Raw genomic sequence first — 13,432 nt, 5'->3', positions numbered from 1 at the left:
TTCAGTCCCAATTCAATCATTACTATTTGGGTAACTTTGGGCAAGACACCCAACTGCACTGACTCTAAGTGTCTTTATGTATAAAATGGTCATCATAGTAGGGTTTCCCTGGTGGTGCCGACAGTAAAGAATCCACCTGCAATGCAAGAGACCTGGGTTCGACCCCTGGGTTGGGAAGATCCCCTGGAGAAGGGCACGGCAACCCACTCCTTTATTCTTGCCTGGATAATCCTCATGGACAGAGGAGCCTGGAGGGCAACAGTTCATGGGGTTGCAAAGAGTCAGACACAGCTAAGCACACATCTACACACAATCACAGTAGGATTGTGTTCAGGCTGTAACAAGGTATAAAATGCACTCTATCAGATATGTATGTAGAATTTCTTTAAAAACTCTAAATCTCTTTACAAATATTTATCATGTTATCATTATTATTTCCTTGAGAGAAAGGCTAATGTGAAAAAAAGTTCAAATATGAAATATACTTGAGGCTTATATATGCATATTTACATAAGTTTAAAAGGTGGCTAGAATCATTGCCAAGTTGTAGACAGAATCACCAAATAATCAGTCCCTTATGGTAGTAAATAGAATAAGAGAGAGTCACTGAGGGCCTTTTGCTGATGTTAACGACCACATATCACACTTTGGCACTTGTCATTCATGGTGGATGAAAGAAATTAATTGATACTTAAATCAATTGATTACATAATTGAGATCTTAGAGTTTCTAAAAGCACTTCATACATAGGAGTACATGAATATATGTGATATATATATGAATATTTATCCTAGCTTAGATAGATAGATCAGGGAAGGCAATGGCACCCCACTCAAGTATTCTTGCCTGGAAAATCCCATGGATGAAAGAGCCTGGTGGGCTGCAGTCCATGGGGTCACGAACAGTCAGACACAACTGAGCAACTTCACTTTCACTTTTCACTTTCATGCACTGGAGAAGGAAATGGCAACCCACTCCAGTGTTCTTGCCTGGAGAATCCCAGGGACGGGGGAGCCTGATGGGCTGCGGTCTACGGGGTCACACAGAGTTGGACACGACTGAAGCGACTTAGCAGCAGCAGTGGCAGATAGATAGATAGAGCAAGATAGAGATAATATATATTCATATAGCATAGCTACATCAAATTTCATCAATATTTTTATGAAATCTTTTTATTTAATAAAGATAGAAATTGAAGACAAAATAGAGTTTTGAACAAGAGAATAAATCTTGAATAATTTTAAATATGTGAGACAATATAAGATAACATATTTACCACAGAATCTTTGAATCTTAGAGTTGGAAGGGATCCTAGATTTTGTATATTCATGCCACCCACTAGATTCCTTATCAGTGCTTTTCTGGCCTCTGCTAGCCCAGGAATACAAGAGTAAAGATTCTGCAAGGTACATCATTCTTTTTTTAAAAAAAGTTTTCCTTTTCCGCTTTTAAACAAGACTATTTTAAGAAAATTCTTCTTTATACTGAAATGAGATACCACTCAATGCTCTTAAAAGTTTTTGTTGACATTTGATAGGGCAAGAATATCATTCATTCACTGAACATTAACTTCCAGTTACCAGCTGGCATTCATACAAGTAGAGCCCACTCATAAGCCAAGGGTACAGCCAAGTTAGCGATAGGAGTAACTCAATTATAATTGATTTCTTCCAACATCAAGCCCCTTACCTCATTGGAAAACTTCTTTCTCTACAACAAATTTATTTGCCTCTCCTGAAACACTTCCCTCAGTTGATTTTAGAATTGAGTCATTATCACATTTTACTGTTACTTCTCCAAACCAAATTTTGAGGTGAAAGGGGGTATCCAGAGTGTAGCAGGCAAACAAAGCAATTCTTACCTTTTCCTTCTAGATTTTCTCTAGCTCTATATACAATAAAAAGTAAAATGGATAAGCCTGCGGTAATTTTACTTGTCCCTCAAGATATAGTGCTCTGAAAATTTAGGAAGTATATCTTCTCTTTGTTTTCAGTCCATGTTACCAGAAGGCTATCTGACCAATTGGAAGTTCACCCAACCAGTCAGAAAAAAATTCTACAATTTTAGGGGCCAAGGAGGAGAACCACTCAAGAGCAGAGGGAAGAGGAAGGAGGCGGGATTTTCAGCAGACAACAGTTCTGCACAAACTAGCTATGAGATGCTTCTTGCTTCAGTCTTCTCATCTGTTAAGGGTGGTAAGTAATACGGAATATTTCAAGTGCCTTACAGTTTTAAAAAATCTATTATTTCAACTCTTATTTGAATACAATTAAATAAATTTGGGGAAAAGTGCACTTTTAACATTCCAAGTTACGGCAAAGCTTATTAAGAACTTTCCAGCTTGTTAATATCTTGGAGCAGATTTCTTGACACACATTCAAACTAGATATTACTGGAGAGTGTCATCAAGTGGACGTGACTGTCTGTTGACCTATAAACTGAACCCAGGCAAATGGAGGCTCCCCATACCTTTCCTTTCCTTGGAATGTACATTCTGCCCATCCACCGTTCCCACAACTGGAGCCATTTTCAAGCACGCAGCCCCGAGAGATTGTGTGGAAGGTATATGTGACTGGAAGGCCTCCAGGTTGGGAAGGCCACTAGTCTTACAGGAGCCCAAGACCAGCCTCTTCTGTAAGTTTCCCTGCCTACGAAAACTGCCATCACCAATCTGGGGTAGTCTGCCTCTTTTTTCATTCTTCCTTTGTGCTTTTGAGACCGGCTTCTCTTACTCAGCATAATGCTTTCAAAATTTTTCCAAGTTTTTCAACACATCGATAGTTATATTTTTTCCCTTTTGCCTTTTTAGTTGTGTTCCATTTATGGATATACCACAATTAGTTTATGCCTTCATTCATAGAAGGATATGGGATATTTCCAGTTGCTAGTTATTACAAACAAATCTACTGTGAACACTTGTATAGAGACTTTTGTGAGAACAATATAAGTATTCATTTCTCTAGGGTAAATACTCAGGAGTGGAGTTTCGGGGTCAGTGGTTAGAGTCTGTTTAACTTCATACAAAATCACAAAACCATTTTTCAGAGTGGCTATACCGTTTTGCATTCTTATCAGCGATGTATGAGAGTTCCAATTCCTTGTCAGCATTTTTTCTTTCAACCACTCTGATAGGGTGATATTGATATCTAACTGATGTTTGTATCAGCGTTTGCCTAATGGTAATGATGTTTTTCATGTGTTTACGTCTGCTATTCTTCTATCCTCTCTGGGAAAGAGTCTGTTCAAGTCTTTTGCCCACTTTTTAATGGGTTGTTTGCTATTGTTGAGTTTTGATCTTTTTAAAAATATATCCTGAACACATGACGTTTGTCAGAAAAGTGATTTGCAAACATTTTCTCCCCATTTACAGCTTGTCTCTTTATTTTCTTGGTGGTATCTTAAGCCAAGCAAATTTTTTAATTGCTGAGGTCCAAACTACTAATTTTTTCTTTTACAGAGCCTATGTTGGTGACATTTTTAAGAAGCCTTTGTCCAACCCTAGGTCATAAAAGTTTTCCCAAGAAAATAATTTTAAAGAAAGAAAATGCTATATGCCTAAGGAAATTCTTTATGGCGCTATTAGTAAATGGTGATAAACTGGAAATAATATCATGGTGCCATCATAGAATAATGGGTACATAAACTATGACCCTGTCATACTACAGCCATAAAAAATATTTATGGAGAGTAAATAATAACATTACAGGGAAACAATTATGACTTTTAAAGTCAGATACAAATGCTGTGTGCCATATGCCACAATTATAGGGAAAAAAAATATTGCATAGAAAAAGAGATAAAGAAATATGTTTAAAAATATTATCAAAGGCTACAGTGATTCTGGGTAACTTTTTCAGTTCTGTCTACTTTTCTATATTTGTTTTTCTAGGTAGGTTTATAAAATAAACCAAATAATATAATTTTATGCTTAATAATCCATTCTTGACATTTTTTCTCTGTTGTGAGACCAAGTACTGTCCAATATCGGACTTGACTGCTCTGTCCTGGAGGGCTGCCCGGCTGACCGGGGGCTAGACACCTGCACAGAAGGCTCTTCCTGCCCGGTTGGACTACACGGGGGCTTCCCCAGATCTGGGGCAGGGGTGTGTGGGGGTTGGGCAGGAGCAGGAGAACATGTGATAACACATTGAGACAGTGGTTGTAGTTCCCTGCCAGCAAATCCCGTTCTCATTCTCTCCAGTCCACTGTCTCAATTGGCTACAAGCCAAGAGCTCTAGAAAGAGTCAAGATTTTTTATGGATCAAAATGCTCCAGTTACTCTTGAGCTCCCTCTGTGTGGCAGAACCTGTGTCCTGAAACACTGAGAGAAGGAAGGTGCAGCCTCTACCCTGTCGGACCTTATCATCCAATGGTTCCCACCAGCACCCCACATGGGCAAGCCCCTTCGTCACGGCTGCAGCTAAATGAGCTTTTCTTGGCTGGAGACGGGCGGCAGTTTTCAAAATTACCTCTCACTTAATATCTCCCCAAGTAGCCACACCATTTGCCTGTCTTGGTCTCCTGCCCTGAGCTGTAAAATTGTGTTGTGCTTTGCTTCTTAAACATAGTTACCGGATTTCACACCGGGGCGTTGATGGCTCCAGAGGAGACAGGTAATCACCATGCTGTTCTCTAGGAGGAAGTCCCCGGTGGGTCAGGAGCACAACCCATAGGCTTTGTGGTCCCGTTTATCCTGACTGCCCCCTTTCCACGTGGCAATCTAAGCAAACTGAAAAGCCTCCATCCACCAGGCCTGACAAAGGTAATTTGTTCTGAATTCACCTTAAAATCCTTAAGAGTCTCTTGAATATTTTACGTATTTCACTGCAGGGAGCCACCCACAGGTAGGGGAAACAAAGTGGGAAGGAACGGAATCCCTATTTTGAGCCAACAGGCAAACAAGCCTGTCACAATAGGTTACAAAGCGACAGCCCTCCCACCAGAGGGAGGCGCTCTTGGACACGACCTGTCTCCACCTGGGCCCCTTTGACCTCAGATAGGGCAGTGCTAATAAAAAAGAGAGAGGCTCATTAGCTTTCTTTCCCATTCATGCTTGTTTTGAAAACATTACATGCCTTGCAGATTACATGATAATTATACTTAAGGGCTGCCAAGCCGCTTCAGGAATAATTATCGTATGATTTGCAGGTTTTAGAGCTCATGGTAACACTTCAGTGCTGGGAGCCTTCCTTAGTCATTCATGGCAATTACCCTACTTTCACAGTCTTAGATTGTTCCTCGAGCCTGATGAGAAGTCAGGGAGGCTAATTGTTCACAGAAGGCTGAGAGACTGGGGGGCGTGCAGGGCCACGGTGGTCCTGACTGGAGGGCCGGTCAAATCAGAGCCTTTTACAGGAGCCACGTGAAGGCCAAGTATTAATAAAAACAGAAACCTGCTCAGGGACCTTTCTTGTAATAGACGCAAAAGGGCCTGCTCCTCCCTCATTCTTCATAGGAGCATCGAAATGTGATTGAAAGTAGCAAGTCAGTCATTTTCACCACTCATCTGAAATGGCTCGTGATAAGGTTTTAACAATGACCGCCTAAGTGGTAAAGGCCTTTGAGAATTTTGCCTTCTCAGCAGGTGGAGTTTCAGCAGGTCAGCGGTCTCCCCCGTGAACCCCTTTCGTCCTTCGGCTCTGTGGACACCATCCTCGCCACCCGGCCCCTCCCCACCCATACCCACTGCTATCTCTACTTCTTTTTAATTTCTCTGTTGATTCCTTCCATACTGTGTCCATTTCTGTGTTTGACACATAGTAGGTGCTGGGTAATTGTTTGCTAAATTGGTAATTACTGCTCAGGAATTGTAGTGAATGTGTGTGCACCAGTGGTAAAGGAGCGGTGTGCGGTGTTACAGCATCGTGTCTTATTGTGTACCACTTGTTTACTCGTCACCCAACATCCATTAACACCTATTAAGTGACAGACAACAGACTGGGCACTGGCGTCACCACCAGGAACAAGACATAGAAACACAGAATTTCTGCCCTTGGGGAGCCTGGGCTAGTGGGAAATGCTGATAAATAAAAATATGATGACGATGGAGCCCAGTAAGAGTTATATTAGGGCAGTCAAGAGCACTCTACACAATTGCAGAACATGCCCCAACTCCAGGCTTAGAGGGGAGAACAGATGTCTCCAGATTTTTAGACTGAGATCTGAGGAATCACTAAGATTTGGAGAAGGTTAGGAGGAAACATGTTTCAGACGAAGAAAATCGTGTATGAGAGAGCCTGGAAGTAAAAGTAAGTTGAAAGACTGGGGGAAATAAAGGATGACCGCCAGGAAATAGACAAGTAAGAGACAGATTAATTCAGGGTTTTCTGAATTTAGGAGAATGAACGAGAAGGGTGCAAGCAGTTTGTGCTAAGGACACTCACTTTGCCTCACAGGGAACTGGATTATCAGTATGAGTGAGTGAGTGAAGTCACTCAGTGGTGTCTGACTCTTTGCAACCCCATGGACTGTAGCCCACCAGGCTCCTCCATCAGTGGAATTTTCTAGACAAGAGTACTGGAATGGGTTGCCATTTCCTTCTCCAGGGGATCTTCCTGACCCAGGGATCGAACCCAGGTCTCCCACATTGCGGGCAGATGCTGTACTGTCTGAGCCACCCGGGAATCCCGGGTTATCAGTATGCTGCTGCTGCTGCTGCTAAGTCGCTTCAGTCGTGTCCGACTCTGTGCGACCCCATAGACAGCAGCCCACCAGGCTTCCCCGTCCCTGGGATTCTCCAAGCAAGAACACTGGAGTGGGTTGCCATTTCCTTCTCCAATGCATGAGAGTGAAAAGTGAAAGTGAAGTCACTAAGTCGTGTCCGACTCTAGCGACCCCATGGACTGCAGCCTACCAGGCTCCTCCGTCCATGGGATTTTCCAGGCAAAAGTACTGGAGTGGGGTGCCATTGCCTTCTCCATGCTTCAGTCTAGGAGGCTCTAATAGAATTGAGAAGGCTAACACTGGTAGCTCAGCTGGTAAAGAATCCTCCTGCAATGCAGGAGACCCCAGTTGGATTCCTGGGTTGGGAAGATCCCCTGGAGAAGGGATAGGCTACCCACTCCACTATTCTTGAACTTCCCTGGTGGCTCAGACCATAAAGAATTCGCCTGCAATGCGGGAGACCCTGGTTCGGTCCCTGGGTTGGGAGGATTCCTTGGAGGAAGGCATGGCAACCCACTCCAGTATTTTTCCTGAAGAAGCCCATGGTCAGAGGAGCCTGGCGGACTACAGTCCATGGAGTCCCAAGGAGTCGGACACAACTAAATGACTAAGCATAGCACAACAGAATTGAGAAATGCAGCAGTTAAACCACAGGAAGGAGATAGAGGAGAGATCAGTGCTGGATGAGACTTGGTCTGTGAGACTTTACAGGAAACATTGGGAATCCTCACAATTGTGCCTTGTGTAGGGCGGCAGGATGGGTGGATAGTCCCGTCCCTCTCAAGATAATGAGATTCCCACAAGAGGGCACCCTTGCAAAAGAAAGACCTCATCCATTCACATCCTTTGTGCCTGACACCAGCAGAGGAAATGAGAACCCTCAGAGAAGCCCCGCAGGAAGACAGACATCCCCTGATGAAGACAGAAATTCCCTGACCCCTTTAAATTCCTGCACAACTGAAGCACAGGTGTTCTACTGCTGCTAAGTCGCTTCAGTCGTGTCCAACTCTGTGCGACCCCATAGACAGCAGCCCACCAGGCTCCCCCATCCCTGGGATTCTCCAGGCAAGAACACTGGAGCGGGTTGCCATTTTCTTCTCCAAGATCCCCCAAAAAACAGATTCCTATTACCACCTCAGACTCTTGATAGTCCCTTGGACAGCAAGATCAAACCAGTTAATCCTAAAAGAAATCAATCCTGAATATTCATTGGTAGGACTGATGCTGAAGCTGAAACTCCAATACTTGGGCCACCTGATGCGAACAGCTGACTCATTGGAAAAGACCCTGATGCTGGGAAAGACTGAAGGCAGGAGGAGAAGGGGACGACAGAGGATGAGATGGTTGGATGGCATCACCGACTCTATGGACATGAGTCTGAGCAAGCTCCGGAAGTTGGTGATGGACAGGGAGGCCTGGCGTGCTGCAGTCTACGGGTTGCAAAGAGTTGGACATGACTGAGCGACTGAACAACAACAACAAATTATCACGTTAGGGCTCTACTTTCTTATCACATCCCTCTTCAGGAGGCTCACGCTATAATAGCGCTAATTAAATTTGCACTTGTCCTCTAAGCAATGAGCTGCCTGCCTTCGGCATCTAGAAGGATTCAAGATGGACCTTGTGGCCTCTTTCAGTTTCACAGCACACACGTCAGTATTGCTACGAGACCAAGAGATTGCGTCTTATTTGCAGTGACACACCGTAGTCTTGTAGGCAGCTCTAGAAATAAGCGTGTCACCTTAAAGTCACTTGATTTCTTAGTGATATTATCTTGGAATTCCAGGCCATTTCCTCAGGAAGTGCTATTAGCCGTACAGGATGTAGAATTTAGTCTAATGAGCAGACAACAATACGGGTGTTTTAAGCCCAGGCTACATCTTGGCTGACTGCTTAAATTAAAAAGAATAAATAGACCCTATTTTTTCTTGCCTAAGGACCCCTCAGTGGAAAGGCCCTCCCCTGCCCCCACAGGTGATGACATAGAAATATACAGCAGGTAGTGAATATCATCTGACCTGGCTCCTCACTTGCCCAGACCTTTTCCCAGGCTCTAGGAAGGAGGGTCCTAGCAATTTTGTATCATAAGGCTGTTTTGTTTTGTTTTTTCTTAAATGTGGCTTCCCCAATTATATAAACTTCAGGCTGTCCCCACAAAACCTTGATTCCCAGGTGTTGTTTATTGAAGCCGTATCTAGGTCCATCCTTCCAGTGGCAGAACACCTGTCCGTCGCTGCTAGATTGACCACGTCTGGGACAATAGCAATTGTTTCAAGTCACAAGCATTTCCACCAGCTTTTCTCTCCTGGTTTTTCTTTAAGGGACTATTGTATCAAAGAAAAGGAAGGAAGTGACTAAGAAAAGGAAGTTATGCCTAAGTCATTGGAAAAGTATATTTGTCAAATGACACAATCTTTTCCCAAAGTTGAAGTTTCAGGTGAAGCTAAGGACAGTGTGAACTGAGACATGAATCCTTGAGGAAATGAACTCCTTTTCTGCCCTGTTCCTACTTTTCTACCTATGGACTGTCCTTTGAACTTTTGCAGATTTTCCATACTTTTCTACCTATGGACTGTCCTTTGAACTTTTGCAGATTTTCCCAGTATCTCTTCTATATTCCCCAACACACTTAATTCATGGTCTGTCTACCTCTCTGTTTCTTTCCCTCTGCCCCCCAAAGATATGTGTGATTTGTAATAGATGGCTTCATTTCCATCTTCAGCTTGTGGGATGTCTGTGATGGCTGCAGACATATTACTTCTGTTTTCCTGGAGCCATTCCCATCCCTGCCTGTCTTAGCTCCCTTCCACATGATTTTATTCTGTCATTCCTCTCAACTGCATCAGCTAGGAAGGCTAATGGAGACAGTGAACTCAGCCTGTTTTTCTGTCCATCTCTGCCATGGGAAATCATTTCCAATGCTGTTGACTCTTTGCAGTGGAAACACAGAAAAGAATCTTATTTTGTGATCCCAAGCCCACAGTGGCAAAGACTTACTGTAAAACTTCCAGCTTCAGACAAAGAGGGGAAAGAGTGCAGGGCACATATAAAATAATGGAGTGCACACATATTTAAACATGTCTTAGGCTTTCACAGTAACTGATAGGCACCTGGATGCAAGACCCAGTCTCCAACTCTTTCTACAGGTTGGATATGTGTTTGTGAGGGAGCTCCCCTTTTTTTCTCTGACATTCAGTTAAGCTAAAAGCAAAAACTGCCATCTGTACTGCCTCTGATACAGTAGATTGCTAAAAGCTGTTCCCTGTCAGACCTCTTCTTTCAGCCTTGGTGGGGAGACACATACACATATGACACTTCTCTCATCCACACATGAAACACACAGATTTCTTCAAGGTCATAGGTCTGCTATAAAACCATCAGGCTAAATACAAAATTCTTTCTAATGGCTGACCCACTTTCCACGGCCACAGCAGAAGGGAAGGTCTTCATTTCACTTCCAGGTATTCTGGGGTGTGCGTGTGGTTTTTGCTGCTGAGGGCACAAACTCTCTCTAGTCCTCAAAGGTGTTCCACATTTTTCATTAACACTTGCATTTAAGCAGCTCATTCTAATTCTTTCCGTTGTTCCTGTTCTGCGTGAACTATCTGCTGGCAGTTGCCATGCCAACCCCAAATCCTGGGGTCCTACTGCTGGATCACAAGCTGCCATTAGCATATTTTTAATAGCACCTGATTGCCCTCCAAAGACCTTCCAGTAGCTGAACGCCATTAGCTCAGAGAGTCATGAGATTTGACTGCATATTTACAGACTGGATCAGGGAGAGAACACAGTCAAAGCTGCATAGCCCGTTTCCAGGCTTAATTTCCGCAAGTGCCAGGTTGGTGCCCTGGGTCTCATTCTCAGGGAAGATCCTTAGAATTGTGTGGCCCATGGAGGGATGAGTTCTTGCTTCCTGGAGCTGACTTACCATAATGTGGATGACAACATGACTGTCAAGCTGGTAAAAGATGTCTCTCACTTGTACCGAAAAATAAGCCACTCTCCACTCTGTAGGGACCTGGGCAGGGGTGGTAATGCTAACACCTTGCTCTTTCTAATTTATACCAAACTGATGGAACAGGCAACGTTGATCATAAATCAGTTTCTCTTAAGAAAAGAATTAGGGAGGGAAGAGTGAATGAGAAGTGTTTCATAACTGAGAGAGTTAAGACAGATTATTTCAAAATATGTAGTTAAGAGCTTTTGAAATTAAGTTGCTTTGAAGTTCTGAAGACTCTCAGCAGCCAATGAGCTAAGTAAGAGAAGGTTGATACCTAAAGTAAAGATAAGAGGAAGTTTAAAGTGGCTACTAAAATCTGAAGAAATCAAAGAGAGTTAGGTGAACTGCAGGTAAAAACAATTTCGTGACGAGGGACCTTGCAAACTCAAATGCTTAGGAGCCAAGACGGATAAGGCAAATGAAGTGAGATGCTTGGAGGACGATGGAAGGCAGAGGGCCCTTAGCTTCAGTGCTGTGGAAACACGAAGGACATAAGGACTGGAGCCACCAAAGTGCTGACTCCATCCAGAGTAAGTGTTCCTCCTACAGGGAGTCAGGAGACCCCAGTGCTGGCAAATCTTCAGAGAACTGAAGAAAAGCTAGAAATATATATATACACAGAGAGAGAGAGAGAAAGAGAGAGAGGGAAATTCCCAGTTTTTAATATTGAGCATATAATAATTTGACTTTACTAAAACATTGGACCACCCAACACTATGTAGGGCAAAAAAAAAAAACAAAAAAACCTGACTTCTTGTGTTGAATATGCTTCATGAGCTGCCAGTTTGTAACCCATTCTAAAAGGAAGCTATGTTTAATCCTAGAACTAAGATTCCTAACTAAGGAACTGTATTGTTATAGAAAGCATGTGTGTGTTGATCTGTATCCCCAGGTAAATTTTCATGAGCCTTAGTATTTGGTTCATATAATCAACCAATGCTAGAAGAGTGGGAAGAACAATGAACAGTACAAGAGCTCAAAAGACAAAACAAAACGTGGTTGTCTGGTACCATCACAGAAGGCTTCAAGAAAGAGGCAGGACCTTCTGTGTCTTTCAAGGATGGTTGAATTTGGAAAAACAGAGATGAGGGGAAATTCCTTGGGTAGAAGGTACAGTGGGAACCACAAGTCCAAAAGAAGAAATTATAAGATGCTTTACTCTCCGCTGAGCAGACTGGAACATCATAGAGGCAATGCTGGGTAAAAATATAAATAGTAACTCAAAACAAAGAGGAACTTCCCTGGTAATCCAGTGGTTAAAACTCTATGCTTCCAATGCAAGGGATGCAGGTTCAATCCCTGGTTGGGGAACTAAGAGCCCACATGCCACTTGATGTGGCCAATGAATAAATAAATAGCATTACTGCTCACTTACAGTCCTTAAATTCACATATTAGGTCTGAGAGGCATAGAAAACAGAATTTATCTCGGGGAATGCAGACTCAGGTATTTGCATATGTCTACCTGAAAAGCTGACAATCTGAAAGGCATTGCCTTAGTACTCACAGCATTTACTTAAATTATGTTCAGGTGGATACATTTTCAATTTTCTCCAGAAGACTTGTGTTTCTTCCTTTTTTTTTTTTTTTTTTTTTTACTACCACTATATACTGACACTGTATTAATAGATCCCGAGCCTAATTTGTAAGCCTGGGATCACAAGCCTGGATTTTCTTCAAGGACTTAAAAAGTTTACTTGTCCATTGAGGTCAATTCTTTGATACTTGCCACCTGTGGTTCTCAAAGAGCTTGGTGGTTTCAACATTAATTTGGCTAGTTAATAGACTAAATATTTTGATAGTCTCTCTGTTGATGGAGAATGTGGGACTTTTAAATATAAAGACTCTGGCTTTCTAGTATAATTTGATTACACATGTGTTTGTGTAGAACTACTTCCTACAATCCTCCCAGGCAGCCAGATGTGGGAGGAACGATGGAATTAGCTCATCTCCAATCCGGGCTGCTCTGAACAAGAGTCTGCAAGGGTGGGAGGGGGGGCCTGGAAGGGTGCCAAGAGGCACATACATAGGACTATCTGGAGGAAGAAAGTTGATTAAAAGTCCAGTTAAGTCAAGTCAAAAGAATAATACGTCAAAAAGTTCATCAGGATGGAGAGGGACATGAGCCAAAGGATCAAAGTAAGGGTCAGAAACAGGATGATTGAAAACAAAGCCAACGCAGGAACTCACCCTGGAAAAGCTGAGACAATGCTCTGGCGTATCTCAGGCACAGATGGGTGAGCCCAGCTGGACAGGACCCTTGTTATGACAGTTTCAGAGCCTGGACGGATCCTCAGAACCTGGTGGGAAGAAAACAATGCTGAGAGACAAGTTTGCAAGCACTAGATTCGGAGCACTGTTTTCCTAGCCTGTCAAACGAGAGATTTGTGCTGACTGTCTCTAATGCCCACGTGAATGACGGTGTTCTCTGACACCATCTGGCTAAAGCACCATTAGGCTCCAGCCTCTGCTGGGACCAGCCAGTCCTCCCTGAGCCTTTGCAAACTTATCTGAAGTGAATATGTGGCTCCCAGCACTTATCCACTTGCCAGTAATATCTGAGGAGAGCAAACAGCCAGAGCAGAGCCCCAGAACACTGCCCCCTCCTCGGAAAGGGAAGGCACCTTTGTTAGCACCTCCTGCGGGAAGGAAACGCCTGTAGAGACTTCCTTTCCATATAGCCCAAGATCAGGGCCAAGAATCTGGGGAAATGCTTGTGATGGGTATGTGCCGTCCTATAAATTCAAGTACACTGATGAGGCTGAAAGAA

General features: G+C 43.2%; 1 protein-coding gene across 1 annotated transcript in view; it reads right to left on the bottom strand.

Annotated features, from left to right (window-relative positions):
* The window catches only part of YTHDC2 (YTH N6-methyladenosine RNA binding protein C2), a 119,761-nt gene extending 106,786 nt beyond the window's left edge, over nucleotides 1-12,975 (bottom strand). Inside the window, exon 1 of the mRNA XM_055536515.1 lies at nucleotides 12,853-12,975. The gene's annotated coding sequence lies outside the window, so the exon portion shown is untranslated. The remainder of the gene's footprint in view (nucleotides 1-12,852) is intronic.
* Nucleotides 12,976-13,432: the final 457 nt, after the last annotated feature.

This window comes from Bubalus kerabau, chromosome 10 (assembly GCF_029407905.1).
Source record: "Bubalus kerabau isolate K-KA32 ecotype Philippines breed swamp buffalo chromosome 10, PCC_UOA_SB_1v2, whole genome shotgun sequence".
Classification (NCBI taxonomy): Eukaryota; Metazoa; Chordata; class Mammalia; order Artiodactyla; family Bovidae; genus Bubalus; species Bubalus kerabau.
The sequence above is the reverse complement of the archived record's forward strand: the minus strand, read 5'-3'. Positions and strand labels throughout refer to the sequence as shown.